The sequence below is a fragment of the Hemibagrus wyckioides genome, unplaced genomic scaffold (assembly GCF_019097595.1).
Source record: "Hemibagrus wyckioides isolate EC202008001 unplaced genomic scaffold, SWU_Hwy_1.0 Contig1, whole genome shotgun sequence".
In the NCBI taxonomy this organism is placed as follows: Eukaryota; Metazoa; Chordata; class Actinopteri; order Siluriformes; family Bagridae; genus Hemibagrus; species Hemibagrus wyckioides.
This window is the reverse complement of record NW_026690769.1, coordinates 1,121,660-1,136,410: the sequence shown is the minus strand read 5'-3', so window position 1 is coordinate 1,136,410 and position 14,751 is coordinate 1,121,660. Positions and strand designations below refer to the sequence as shown.

The window sequence follows — 14,751 nt, the reverse complement described above, 5'->3', positions numbered from 1 at the left end:
GTTACATGAATCTCACATTCTGCTGTTTCACATCACCACACAGACTATTTAACCATTAATTCAACTTTTAATATTTATGCAATAAACAAGGCAATTTACTCACCTAGTGAAAGCCACATACACATAAAAATAACAGTAAACATGATGAATGGTTTTAGCTGAATGTAAATATTCTGAGGTCTTTATGTACTCTGATATGTCAACATCATAAATGTTCATGAAGCTCCACCCCACAGCATCACATGACACCAATGTTACTGACAGATTGTTGATTCTTACTGAAGCATTGCTGTTTGTGGAGAATATTTCCACATTGTATTCAAGTTCAAGCAGGACATTTATTTGATTAATTTCACAAAAGGCAGATGCAAGTGCAAATTGCAAACTACCAGAAAAGGCTATGGTTGAAGCTGTGCTACACACAACAACCACAACAAGAAGTCATTTTCATTCACAAAGTATAACAACAAATACTACTTTCCAGAAAATTACATAACATTACTCTCCTGAACTCCTGAATTTGTAAAGCTTCAGCTGCTTAACTTGAGCTTGATTCAGCTTCTAACTGTCCTCACAGTCAGGCATTTCAGAAGTGAATGTAAACATGTAAATAGCTCCATCTTGTGAGAAAAGCATGGCTCTGCTCCAGTCATGTGTAGTGCTTTTTGTACAGTGTGGTTGGGCAGCAATAGTAAAGAAAAGCAAGAAGAGGAGTAACATTGTTATCCTGAGTGTTTAGTTCAGGTCTCTAGCTTTAGAAATAATTGCCAGTGTTGTGTATTTGAAATGTGTCTCTGATGTCTAGGAGAACTACTACTATAATTGGGATTACATTTTTTTTCTTTTCATTTTATTTCTTTTGTCTGCAGTATATAACATATAACAGTATTTAATATATTCCATCAACAGTAAAATGCACTATTCTGAAAAGACCATTAATTCACATGTTTTATTGAATCTTTTCTTGTGATAATGAATTCATTGATTTTTAATCATCTTTAATTATTTCTATAATTATCACACATTGCAAATTATACACAAGCCAACATCTACATTATAAACAATATAAGCATGAAGAAAGGAAGGAAAGAATGAGAGTAAACTGGTTACAATGAATCATCAGGAGAACTGGACAGAAAAGGTCAATTCTATTTTAATTCTATATCAACAACTGACACTAAATGTTCTGTTAGCATCAGACAAAATATTCTTGATAATGTACAAATTTACTGCAGTGTTTAGTTGAGTATTCATTTTTCTTTTCAGTTGCATATGTTACCACCACTGTATTTTGTCTGTTTTTAGCTGATAAGTTGGGAAAGGGAAAAGGAGAGTAAATTCAATTCAAGATAGAACTGTAGAGAAAACCATCATGTTTTAATTTCCTCAATTCTTCTTTAAGTTTCCTTTTTATGTTATTGTAAATGTCAAGTTTCCTTCTACTCTGTCTTCAGTGAAGCATATAAGCATTTCTTGTGTACAAAGCCTCAACTGTAGCTTCCCTCTGTTTTAACCAATCAGAGTGCAGGATGTGCCACATTATGTAAAATACACACACATGTTCTAAAAGAATATAATGGTTAAAAGATTTGTATATTTATTTACTACACTTCCTATTTCTATAAAGTAAACATTTTCTAATCTACAAAATATATTGTTGCAATTACAACACTGTAAGGCTTTCTATACTTTCTATACATTAGAATTGATTATATCACATTAATAATTACTAATGAAGTGTTACTGTATTGTTACTTAATTACACTTGCATATACTTGGCTTGAAGTAATGCATTACTTCAATAATCATTTTTTAATCAAACAATTCTTCCACAGGCACTGCAGTGACTGATACAATTTTAAAAATCCCCCATAAAATTATAATAATATAAAATCCCTAATACAATTTATAAGCGTCTTGTATTAAGCTCAATGCTCTTTTAAGTATCTGTGGTAATTCAAGTGTTTCACTTAATATCAGTGCTGGATCAAGTGCTATTTTATAAGCTGCCAAATAATGAAGGGTGAAGTCTTTAGTTCACTAGTGTTACATTAAAACCCAGCAATTTAAACTATTTAAAGACATTGATATTTAACTTTGTTTTACATTTTTATTGCATCAGGAGAATAACAGCATGAACCTTAGCAGAAATAATTATTTTTGATTAAAGATTAACATTTATTTTTAAAGGATTTCTTCTCTGATTGTTCAACCAATAAGTATAAACAACATATGTAAGAGGATCATTGTTGATATTTAAAGCAAATAAACAGCGAATTTTGAGAATTAAGAAAGAAACCTGTATTTGAATGAAACAGATAAACATCTCCCCCTGCTGAGAAAAAAATCAAGCTTGACTTTTGTACAGTCTGTTTGAGTTTTGTGTCTCTGTGGGCTGCATGGCTGTAACAAACCTCCAGACACCGGGTGAGTAGGATCCATGTGCAGTTTATTAATATAATGCAAAACGACAGGCAAGGTAAACGTAATCAGGGACCGGCAGAAAGGTCAGAGAACCATAAAGACGAACTGCGATGCAAACTAATCCGAAAAACACTAGACTGACTCAGAAAACCGATGAAACAAAATGAGATCAAAACCACAACAGCAATCAGACAGAGAAACACGAGAAACAGCTTGGTACAGAGCTAGTCACAATACTCTGTAATGTGCATCCAAGACTGTCTCCATGATCAGACCAGCAGAGGAGCAGAGATTCATCACTGAGGCTCACAAGTGATAGATTTGTGTCTGAATGAACATACTGTCTCCTAATAATACATGTGTCAAAAATCTAATGTGATTTATAAATATACTCTTTATAAATCACATTAGAGACAGAATTCCTCCAAACATGGCATGTAAATTCAAAATGATCAGTAGATAATAGATTTCCATATAACAAAACTGTGTGAAAGTTTTTGTACAGTGCAGCTGGATTTCCTGTCACTGTGGGCTGCAGAGCACAGTAGTATAGAGCAGAGTCTGATACAGCAGCAGAGGAGATGATCAGATCCACTTGTTCATCTTTAACATTAGCAGTCATTCTTGGGTCAGTGTTGGAAATTAGATTTCCTTTTTGGTCAACATTAAGAAGGAACTCAGGTTTAGATTTTGGATATTGTCTGTACCAGTGCAGGTAGTCTATTCCACCACTTTTTTTATATGTGCAGGACAGAGTAACATTGTCACCTTCATCTACAGCTTCATGAGGGAGAAGTGGCTTTATTGAATCTGCCATGGAGTCACCTGTCATAGAGAAGAGAACATAATGTTTTTAACCTTTAAATAATCAACAGGAAATACTTAAGTCAGACCCACACTCTACATTTTCACACTGCATCACCACACAGACTAATATTTAATATAATATAGTTAATATTTCTGTAATAATAAAAAGTCAATGTTAACTCACCTAGTGAAAGCCACAGATACATGAATATAACAGTGAACATGATGACTGGTCTTAGCTCAGTGAAAATAGTGGAGATCTTTCTGTAATCTAATATGTTAACACCATAAAGCTTCAAAATTGCTCCACCCCACAGCATCACATGACAGTGTCATCAATGTTGTTGTCAGATTGTTGATTCTTACTGAAACATCCTGGCTTTACATTCAGCCTCATATGGGGAACCTGTCCAGAGGACATTTAAGTAAACACATACTGAAAGCAGGAATAGAAAGAAGATTGAAAGAATAATGTATTTATGTTATTTTACATATGTTAGTGTTATCTCTAAATTAGAGAAAGTTTGTGTAAACACCAGCAGGCAGATTAATGTTAGAAACACTAAGTGGAAGAGAATATGATTTATTTAAGAATGAGGAAGAAATGAGTATTTTCCCTTGGTAATTAAGGTTGAATTAATCCCTTATTTCTCAGCTCTAACAGTTAAATCTGAAAAATAAAACTTTCCTGTACTCACAATAGCATCAGAAGAAGAGAAAGAAGAATAAAGGCACATTCACATATAAGTTTCTAGTTTTTAATGTTTCTGACACAGCAGGTGCCAAAGAAATGACATTAGATGAGAATTTATTCTTATGACAGTTTAGTGTTAAGTGGACAGTTGTGTTGTTTAATCAGAATGATATCTCTGAAATTAGCTTAGGCACTAAGAGTAACCAGGGCAGGGGTTAGGATATTATATCAGCAGTATGTATGATAGAAGAACAAGTATACTCTATGTCTCAGAGAATGTGAGCAGGTTGTGTGGTGCTCTGGTTCTTGACCAACATTAAGATAAGTGACTGCGCCATCTTGTGTTCACTGAAGAGAAAAACCTTAACACCAAAAAAATTGTTTTTTAACTTACCAAATATGTGCAGAAATATAATTGAAAAAAATAATTGTTTCTCTTTCTCTCTCTCTCTCTCTCTTTCACACACACACACACACACACACACACACAGCCATTTGCTCACCCAATCTACTTAGACTAGCTTTATTTAGATATTACTTCAAACTTGTTGCAAAATATTCACTAATATTATTAAAAATTAGATGATTGTTCAGTAAGTGGCAATATACAGTATCTCACAAAAGTGAGTACACCCCTCACATTTTTGTAAATATATGGCAACCTGTAGCTCTGGTGAACTCCATGCCCAAGAGGGTTAAGGCAAAGCTGGAAAATAATGGTGGCCACACAAAATATTGACACTTTGGGCCCAATTTGGTCATTTCCACTTAGGGGTGTATTCACTTTTGTTGCCAACAGTTTAGACATTAATGGATGTGTGTTGAGTTATTTTGAGGGGACAGCAAATTTACACTGTTATACAGGCTGTACACTCACTACTTTACATTGTAGCAGAGTGTCGTTTCTTCAGTGTTGTCACATGAAAAGATTTAATAAAATATTTACAAAACTGTGAGGGGTGTACTCACTTTTGTGAGATACTGTATGTCCATGTGTCCATACAGCCCTAAAACATCAGGCATGTGTGGCTTGGGGTGCAGTCAGAATTCTAATTCATCCCAAAAGTGTTGAGTGGGTTTGAGTTCAGGGCTGTGTGCAGGTAACTCATTTTATTCCACACCAAACTTGTAATAAACATCTTCATTGAGCTGGAACATGTTTTTGTAAGAATATAAAAACATCCTATACAATTGTGCAGCAGTTTGGAGAATGCCCACATACTGGTGTGATGGTTAGGTGTCCACAAATATAGCCATATTGTACATATTCAGGACTTTGTTAGAATTAGTATTGTTGTAATAATGTTGTAATAACTGGTTGTGCATGTCAATAAAGAAACATATGTAAAAATATGTTAATATAAATACTGAACCCTTCTCAATATCTCAGTACCTCAGGTTATGGACTCTCCTTTCATACATATGCATACTTGTACCCTTTTTTAAAGGGCTACTGCAATATAAGCAGAACATTCATAAAGCTGCAACAAAATGTTCCCAGTTATATATTTGCTTGAAATCTAATTTGTGCAAAGCCAATATTAAGTTATAACTCAATTCTCAACATGTACTCAATTCACAGACAGATTAAAGTGCACAGTGGAATTGCACATTTTATTAGGTAGAATGTGTGTGTGTGTGTTCAGTGATTGTTTGCAGTCCGAATGGCCCAGGGGAAGAAGCTGTTTGTAAGTCTGGTGGTGTGAGACTTTGTTGACCTGAAGCACCTCCCAGATGGCAACAGGTCAAACAAGTGATGAGCAGGATGTGAGGAGTCTCCTGTGATGGCCTTGATTTTGCTGAGGCAGCGGGACCTCCGGGTCATCCAAGGAGGGCAGAGGGCAGCCGATGATTTTTTGAGCTGTTTTTCACCCTATGCACAGTTTGTCTGTCCTCATCTGTGCAGTCTGCGTACCACACACCCAGACAGTATGTCAGTGTGCTCTCCACAGAGGTCTATAAGTTCTTAGCCCTTGGGTAGTGTGGCCGAGTGGTCTAAGGCGCTGGATTTAGGCTCTAGTCTCTTCGGGGGTGTGGGTTCAAATCCCACCGCTGCCAGCTGAGCCTTTTCAAGGCAGTGGTTGTGGGCTCTGGCACCACAAAGGCTTTACAGGGGTTGTGGCTCCTGTGCCTTCTGCAAATGTGCTTAAGAGTTGCCATTAGCTGGCTGCCTGGCTGCAAAAAAAAAAAACGAGCTCACATGGTACCGGAGCCCCCAGACCCAGGTGCTGAAATAGCTCCCCGCTTTTGGCAACTGGCGTCAACGCCGGCTGCTCCGTTTCACACCTTGCTTTTTCAAACAGCAAGTCCAAACAACCACAGAACGCTACGCAAATCACGGTTTCCGCGTGTGTGAGCCGCATCAGTCGTGCCCTTACCATGGTTACGAGCTACCAACAAAACAACAATTCAACCAAGAATAAAAAATCGACATAAGAAGTGGTGGCCAAGAGGTCTGGGCAATGGAGTGCAAGTGCCAGGTGCACTGAGGTGTAAGGTCATGTGGGTGACCTAGGATGCCAAGAGGTTAAGGAAACAGACTGCTAATGCACGTGGGATGGGCTCCAGTTGCTTTGGGAACAGGCTTGTTTATACGCGTTGAGTTATGGTGCTCCGCTACGGAACTGTTGCGGTCTCTGTGGACATTTGGTCGTGGGTGCCACACCTGCGCCTGACGAGGTGGCCAAGAGTTTAAGGTGATGGACTGTTAATCCATTGTGCTGTGCACGCGTGGGTTTGAATCCCATCCTCGTCGCTTGTGTGCCCTTTAACCTCGTCTTTTCCACAACTCTTGCGTACGGAATGCATCGGAGTGCTAGAGCGGATCGAGAAAAGCTAACCCTGGGTCTAGGTGTTTCGCAACCGTGGGCTGTATTTCCATGTTGGTTGGACACAGATGCTGTAAGGCTGACGGGTCGCCACTGGAGATCCATGCAGATCAATGCAGTGCACAGTCCCGAAGACAGCGGCCCGGATCGTGCACCTTTATATATCTCATCAAAACCAGATGAAATATCTAATTGGTCTAGATTAACTGAGTGTGTTAAAGATATTAGAGATTGGATGACCGATAATTTCCTATTATTAAATTCTGACAAAACGGAGATATTACTTATTGGCCCAAAAACTAGTACACAGAAGCTCTCACAATTCAGCTTGCACCTAGAAGGATGCACTGTTACTACTAGCTCAACAGTGAAAGACCTGGGTGTAATATTAGACAGCAACTTATCCTTTGAAAACCATATTTACAATATCACAAAAACAGCCTTCTTCCATCTTAGAAATATTGCCAAGCTTAGGAACATTTTATCTGTATCTGATGCAGAAAAGCTAGTTCATGCATTCATGACCTCCAGACTGGACTACTGTAATGCATTACTAGGTGGTTGTCCTGCATCTTCAATAAATAAGCTACAGTTAGTCCAGAATGCAGCCGCCAGAGTTCTTACCAGATCAAGAAAATATGATCATATAACCCCATTATCATCCCTGCACAGGCTACCTGTTAAGTTTAGAATTGACTATAAACTAGCTCTACTCACATACAAGGCTCTAAATGGTTTAGCTCCCACCTATCTATCCAGTCTTCTAACACATTACAATCCACCACGTTCTTTAAGATCACAAAATTCTGGACTTCTAGTAGTTCCCAGAATATCAAAGTCCACAAAAGGAGGTAGAGCATTTCGTATTTAGCTCCAAAACTCTGGAATAGTCTTCCTGACTGTGTTCGGGACTCAGACACAGTCTCCCAGTTTAAATGTAGACTAAAGACTTATCTCTTTAGCCAGGCATACACCTAACACTTCCCATAACCTTGCACGCCAGTACATCTGATTAAATGCACATTCAGCTAGTACTGCTAATATTATGAACAGCAGCTACGCTAATGCTGTTCCATTGTTTCCTTTCTTCTACCCATCCCGAGGCATACAGAGACTGTGCCGGCTCCAGTGGCATCTGGAGATGGACCAGCTCCAGCCGGGTTCTGCTTGTGAGGATTGGGATATTCAAGCAGCGCCATGGACAACAACCTCCTTATTGATTCACATAACACTATACACATGCTGTATCTACATCACACAATTGTCACCCAAATGAGGATGGGTTCCCTTTTGAGTCTGGTTCCTCTCAAGGTTCCTTCCTCATACCATCTAAGGGAGTTTTCCTTGCCACAGTTGCCTCAGTCACCTCAGGCTTGCTCACTTGGGATAACATCTAGGACTGTTTGTCTGTTCATATGTTTGTTGTTTTCTGATGTGGTTTCTCATGTAAAGCTGCTTTGAGACAATGTTCTTTGTTAAAAGCGCTATACAAATAAAATTTAATTGAATTGAATTTATTGCAACAGACTGGGATGCGAGTTCATATCAGCAAACCTTGTCAACAAGAGCCTAAGCCTTTCAAACCTTTCCTGGGTTTGGATCTTGAATCACGTCTGGTAATGGAAGCATGCGTGATACAACCATTGCGACCGCCTGCCAGAGTGCCTCTCTTTCCCGACCTGGCAGGCCTCCCTTGACCACAGCCCCACAACCCTCCAAGTGCATGGGTAGCGTCGCCAAAAAAAACATGGATATTAATTAATGTAATTAATTAACTGATTAAATATGATTGTGATAGTTAAAACTATTGATAAACTGATGAAAATGAATTACCTGTAACTAGAGTGAGAATCAGTGGTATGTATCTCACTATGTACAGTAAGTTGTATAGTTGATCCATTTCTGAACACAGCTCTGTGAGGATTCTGTATAATAGTGCTGTATGTGCTGAACTTTACACGTCTCTAGAAGGATACACCCAGGAAGTGATGCAGTTTTAGAGTTATTTTGTACAGATCACTTCACACAGTGTCAGTGACAGAAATCTAGAGTCATTATGGCTGGTGTTGTATTTCAAGATTCATCATCTATACAATACTATAAGCCTTTATCTGTTTGTGTGGTTTTTAAATTATTTGTACATTTATAAATAATTATGATAATTTGCTGTGGAAAATCATAGGAAACTGATCCAGATTTAAACAAAATCTCTCATAAGTAAATTTGCTGTGTTTATAACCAAAAGGTAATTAAATTCAGTTCAATTCAATTCAGTTCACTTCATTTTTATGTGTACAGCACTTTTAACAATGGACATTGTCTCAAAGCAGCTTTACAGAAATTCAGAAATTCAGAATAGAAATTACAAAGTTGAAAATTAACTTTACCCCTAATGAGCAACTCTGAGGCAACAGCGGCAAGAAAAAACTCCCTGAGACGATATGAGGAAGACTCAAATGTGAACCCATCCTCATCTGGGTGATACCAGAGAGTGTGATTATGAATAAATTACCTTCTAATTGTATATTATCAAACATTAAAAGCAGCAGAGGAGATGATCAGATCCACTTGTTTAGTTTTATCATCAACTTTAGCAGACAGACGTGGTGGCATAGGGATTTACCTCCACATGGAGTGATGAAAAAAAGGAACTCAGGTTTAGATTTTGGATGTTGTTTGTACCATTGTAGGATGTTTACTGAACCACTGTCTTTGTTGCTGCAGGACAGAGTAACATCATCACCTTCATCTACAACTTTATGAGTGAAAAGTGGTTCTAATAAATCTGCCATGGAGTCACCTGTTATAGAGAAGAGAACATAATAATTTTTTAGTTTTGAGTTATATAACTCATATTCTATTTTTTCTTAACATCACACAGGCTAATTAATCATTAATTTATTATCTCCTTTCTGAAAAGATCAATGTTAACTTACCTAATGAAAGCCACAGACACATGAATATAACAGTGAACATGATGAATGGTGTTAGTAAAATGACAATATTCTGAGGTCTTTCTGTACTCTATTATATTAATATTTCAGAGGTTCATGTCTCCACAAAGTGTGACATTCTCCATCCTGCTCCCTGTATTCCAGAGAGAGGCTCCAGGTTGGAGCTTTAATTTTCAGAGGTAATTACAGTGGGATTTGAACCTTCTTGGACCTCTGGAGAAACAAACTTCCAAGCGAGAACCAAGCCAGCAGTGCAAGTTTCCATTAGTTTTATCCCAACCACTCTATTCCATGTAAAACCAGGGTTCATCCAGGATTTGAACCCAGGACCTCTCGCACCCAAAGCAAGAATCATACCCCTAGACCAACGAGCCAGGTTGTCCCGAGCTAGCTTGTTGTGTGCCAATGGAGGTTCACTGTACTCTGTAACTGTATGACCTTCCAGTTCATATGGACTGGGGTCCAAGTAAAAGGAACTCGGTTACACAAAGTCAAGTTAACAATAAAGCGAGGGCTCCTGTGGGATTTGAACCTTTTTTGGAATGCAGACGCTAAGTGTGAACCAAGCAAGCAGCTCTTGCCATTGGGCCAAATATATCATTAATCTCAGTGGACATGAAGATCAAAATCAATTCTTGTAGAACAAGCTTGCTTTAGTGTCAGGTGGAGGTTTCAGTATAGGTCAAGTTTACAGGATTGTAGCTTCTTTGCTGGAAACTGTACTGTTGCTCCAGTATAGCTTGGTGAATATTATGAGGCTTCAAGTAGTTTCTGTGATATTTGCAGTAAGGATTATGGATTTTAAAAAAATATTTTAGTATGATTTATGTCATTTACAGGGTTGTTACTGTAGTCTTAGATTTCTGTTCTTGGTGAACAGGAATGAAACCCGATGTGGTCTTTAGCTGTTGTAGCTCATCTACCTCAAGAATTGATTATGGGGCACTATTTCAGTAGAGCTTATTTATTTCCTGATTGTGTGATGGAAACTGTTTTTATTTTCCACAGTTCTTATTCTTAGTTATACATACTTTCAGGTATCCTGTAATTCTCAAAAATATATTAAACACCCTGCAAAGACACACATGATGAACACATTAAATCTCATGCTGAGAAACAAACAAACAAACATAAAATAAAAATAAATCAGATCAGCTGCTTGTCAAAAGAGTTTACAATATCCACATTTTTATTCCTAGAACAGAATCAAATTCCAGCATGTGATCTTTACACTGTCATTAAGTAAATAAACCATCAAACCTGCCACTATTGTTTATGAGAACTGCACTTAATACTGCAGAGGGAGTGAACATGTGGCTTCTTCAAACACACACCTAACTTTTCTATCTGTATTTGGATTCACTTAGAATGTTTTTTCTATTCACTTCAAATAAAGTATTCATATATGGTTATATACATACATTTCTATTGGATCAATAATCAGAATGCTGATGTTATGCATAGCTTCCAGTCTTTTCTTCTTATTGTGATTCTTTAACACTTTCATGTTTGAGGTCTCTGTAGGTTTTTGGACGGTGAAGTTGACTTTCCTGTCACTGTGGGCTGCAAGGCGCAGTAGTACAGTGCAGAGTCTGATACTGAAGCAGGCGAGATCTCCAAATCCACACGCTTCAGACTCTTATGAACTTTAGCAGACAAATGAGGATGAGGAGTATCACCTGTCTGATTCCCTCCCGATTCCGTCAACAGAACGAGGAATTCTGGTGCTGCATTGGAATATTGTCCATACCACTGTAGATTGTTCATAGAAACAGTGTATTTATAATCACAGGAGAGTGTAACTGCTTGCTCCTCTTTACCATAGACAGCAGAAGATGTTGGAGTAATGCTGTCCTGTGTGCTCTCACCTGAAGAGGACATTTATTTCAGAATATTATCATTTTATATTATACAGTATACATACAGTACATGCTTACAATCTAAAACACTCACACATGGAAACATTTCTTTACTAGTTATAAAACATTTAAACATGATATATGGGGATATATAAAATATAAGCTTACCTATGAACATGGTAAAAAACAGAAACATACATAAAACCATCATGTTTTAATTTCCTCTGTTCTTCTGAAAGTTTCCTTTTTATGTTATTGTAAATGTCAAGTTTCCTTCTACTCTGTCTTCAGTGAAGCATCTAAGCATTTCTTGTGTACAAAGCCTCAACTGTAGATTCCCTCTGTTTTAACCAATCAGAGTGCAGGATTTGCCACTTTATGTAAAATACACACACATGTTCTAAAAGAATTTAATGAGCAAAAGATTCATATATTTACTTCCTGTATTTCCTATTTCTATGAACTTAAACCTTTTCTAATCTACAAAATATATTGTTGCAATTACAAACAATTCTTATTGTGAAATTAAATTCTTCAGCAGATTTATAGTACAGCCTTAAAGTCTAAACAAAACACCAAATTATAACAATATAAAACCCCTAACAAGGTGGTGTTTGAGAGCATGTGCACAAATACATAAGCATCTTGTATTAAGCTCAAGATTCTGCAGTAATTCAAGTGTTTCAGTCGGACTGCACTCCACACACCATGTATCTGTGCTGAAGCTTTGTTCAGGTTTAATGTTCATGGCTACTTTAACACTCCACATGGTTTTGTTGTGTCCAGGTCCAATCAGGTTCAGTTCTAGAGTATTTTCATGTCATGTACTGCCATCTGCAGGAGCTGAATTTAAATAGACATATACATTGTTTACATCAAGAACCATCAATATATTTAAAACAAAAGTATTGCTCACCACGCTGGGAATAGTTCACAGTTTCAATTCACAGATTCATTTGGAATCATTACAGCATTTCAGCATATCAGAACACAAGAATAACTCGTCTTTTTCTTTTTTATCTGTATTTCTGACATTAACCTAGACAAAAACAAGTCCTCAGATTCAGCATCCTTAAAGAGACAAATTTGCTGGTGTGCTTGTGATTATTGTCCTTTAATATGACCCAGTTTCAGCACAACATAAGCTCATGGACAGTCTTACATTTGTCTCAAGAATATTCTAATATAAAGTGGAGATCATCAATGTCCAAATGATTAAAAGTTTTCTAGAGCCTGTGGCTGCAAAACAACCGAATCCTCACCCCTCCACCAACATGACACTTGGTATGAGGTGTTTGTTGTGATAAACTCTGTTTGACCTTCACCAAACATGAAACTATGAATAATGATTAACCATCAGTCCAAAAAAATATTGTTCCCAAATTTGTTAAGATGCTGCCATGTTTTTTTGGAGAGAAAGGGCTTCTTCCTCTCACCTCTTCCATGAAAGCCATATGTGGAGGCAGGACTGAGGTGGAGCACAGGTTTGTGAATGGAAGGTGGTGCAGGGAAGAGTAAGTGCTGTTTCCACAGGTCAGGGTCGTAACACTTAAGACCTGGGAAATGCAACTGTGAATGGATTTTTGCTGATCCATTTAAAATTTGGCAGACATTGTACATCCATCTAACTGAAAATACAAATGTTAATACAAAATTTCCATTTTCATTTCATTTTCACTCAATCTTGATGAATTTCATTATGATCAATAAAAGGAAAGCAAATTTGACTAACACTTTCCTTATTCATCCATTTTAACTTCTTGTAACTATACAATGGAATTATGGTCTGGAGTGCTCACATTTTGTTCTGGATCTTAGTTCACATTTGGTAAAGTAACATACATTTATACACACAGGTATAATAAACACATGAAAGAATAAATAAATGTATGAATGGAAAATAAATTACAGGATATATAATTATAGGATATTGTTTGTACCAATAAAGCAGAATGTTATCTCTGCTTCACTTATATGAACATTTCAGAGTAACAGTGTACTGAATAAACAAAAAGTAACCATGTGCCTTTATCATGAATTAACTTGAATGAATCACAGAACCAGATAGGATCTTGCGCATGCGCGGTCAATACAAAATGAACGAATCTCTCCCGATTCATATTACGGATTCATTCAAAATGAACGAATCTTTCACGGAACCGAATCGGAGCCACGGAGGCCAGCTGTACGCCAACTGCATCCTGTTAAAAACGTAAAAAACAAAAAAATCTCTGTAATTCACTTATGGTGTTCTAGATGGCTACTTAATTTACACCTTAACACGAAGCAGGATGTAAGCCTAAACATGTCCTGTTCTCCAAAAAAGATGATGTACTGTACATTTCCTCCCGCCGCCCCATCATAAGTGCTTCTTCTCATCGCAGTTTCATAATAACACATCTAACATTCTGTCACGTTCCTTACAGTAAAAACAGCTTGAGTAAAATAAAGGAAAGGTTTGTTTACCGGTTAAAAGGTTTGCATTACTCATTACGATATTTATCTTCATGATGCTACCAAGTTAATTATCCAGGCTTGCTAACAGTGTAGATAAACCAGTGTTTTTTTCACCCACACCCAGAAATAGAGGATTTTGTTATTTTAAAAAAAAGGGAGACGTAAAAATACAAAAAATTCTTTTTTAACGCCGAAACGTTAATGAACCTGTGAGTTTGTAAACTAGTTAAGCTGAGAAAAATATCAGCCCCAAATGCATACTGTGATAACTAATACATTAACAAACAGAAAACCCAAAACAAATGGGTAAGTGCAAAGGGCACTATTTAGACACACACACACACACACACACTGACAGACCCGCAGCACAGGCGATCTCACCCAGTGTCCAGCTCTTCAAGTCCTGCAGAAATCCGCGGAAGTTTTGATAATTTTATGATCATTCCTAAATATTATACAACATTACATTAGTAATATTGACTGTCAGATACTGAGTCAGGAAGTGGTTATGCCCAAGGCATAAGCGAACTAAGCGGCTGCTTAGGGCCCCGTAGCCACCAGGGGGCCCCCAAGAGTACATGAAATGACATCGTCTTTTTTTTTGATATCTGTCAATGGACAATGATTATTATACAAAATGACAATAATTAGTTATAATTAGTCATATTGGTGGCACAGAGGGGCCCCCGAAATAAAATGTTAGGATATTGTTTGTACAATTAAAGCCA

General features: G+C 37.3%; 2 non-coding genes across 2 annotated transcripts; both read left to right on the top strand.

Annotated features, from left to right (window-relative positions):
• The first annotated feature begins 5,901 nt into the window (after window positions 1-5,901).
• On the top strand, window positions 5,902-5,983 carry trnal-uag (transfer RNA leucine (anticodon UAG)). The gene has a single exon. It is a non-coding gene; the product is annotated as a tRNA-Leu (tRNA).
• Window positions 5,984-6,598: 615 nt separating this feature from the next.
• On the top strand, window positions 6,599-6,680 carry trnan-guu (transfer RNA asparagine (anticodon GUU)). The gene has a single exon. It is a non-coding gene; the product is annotated as a tRNA-Asn (tRNA).
• Window positions 6,681-14,751: the final 8,071 nt, after the last annotated feature.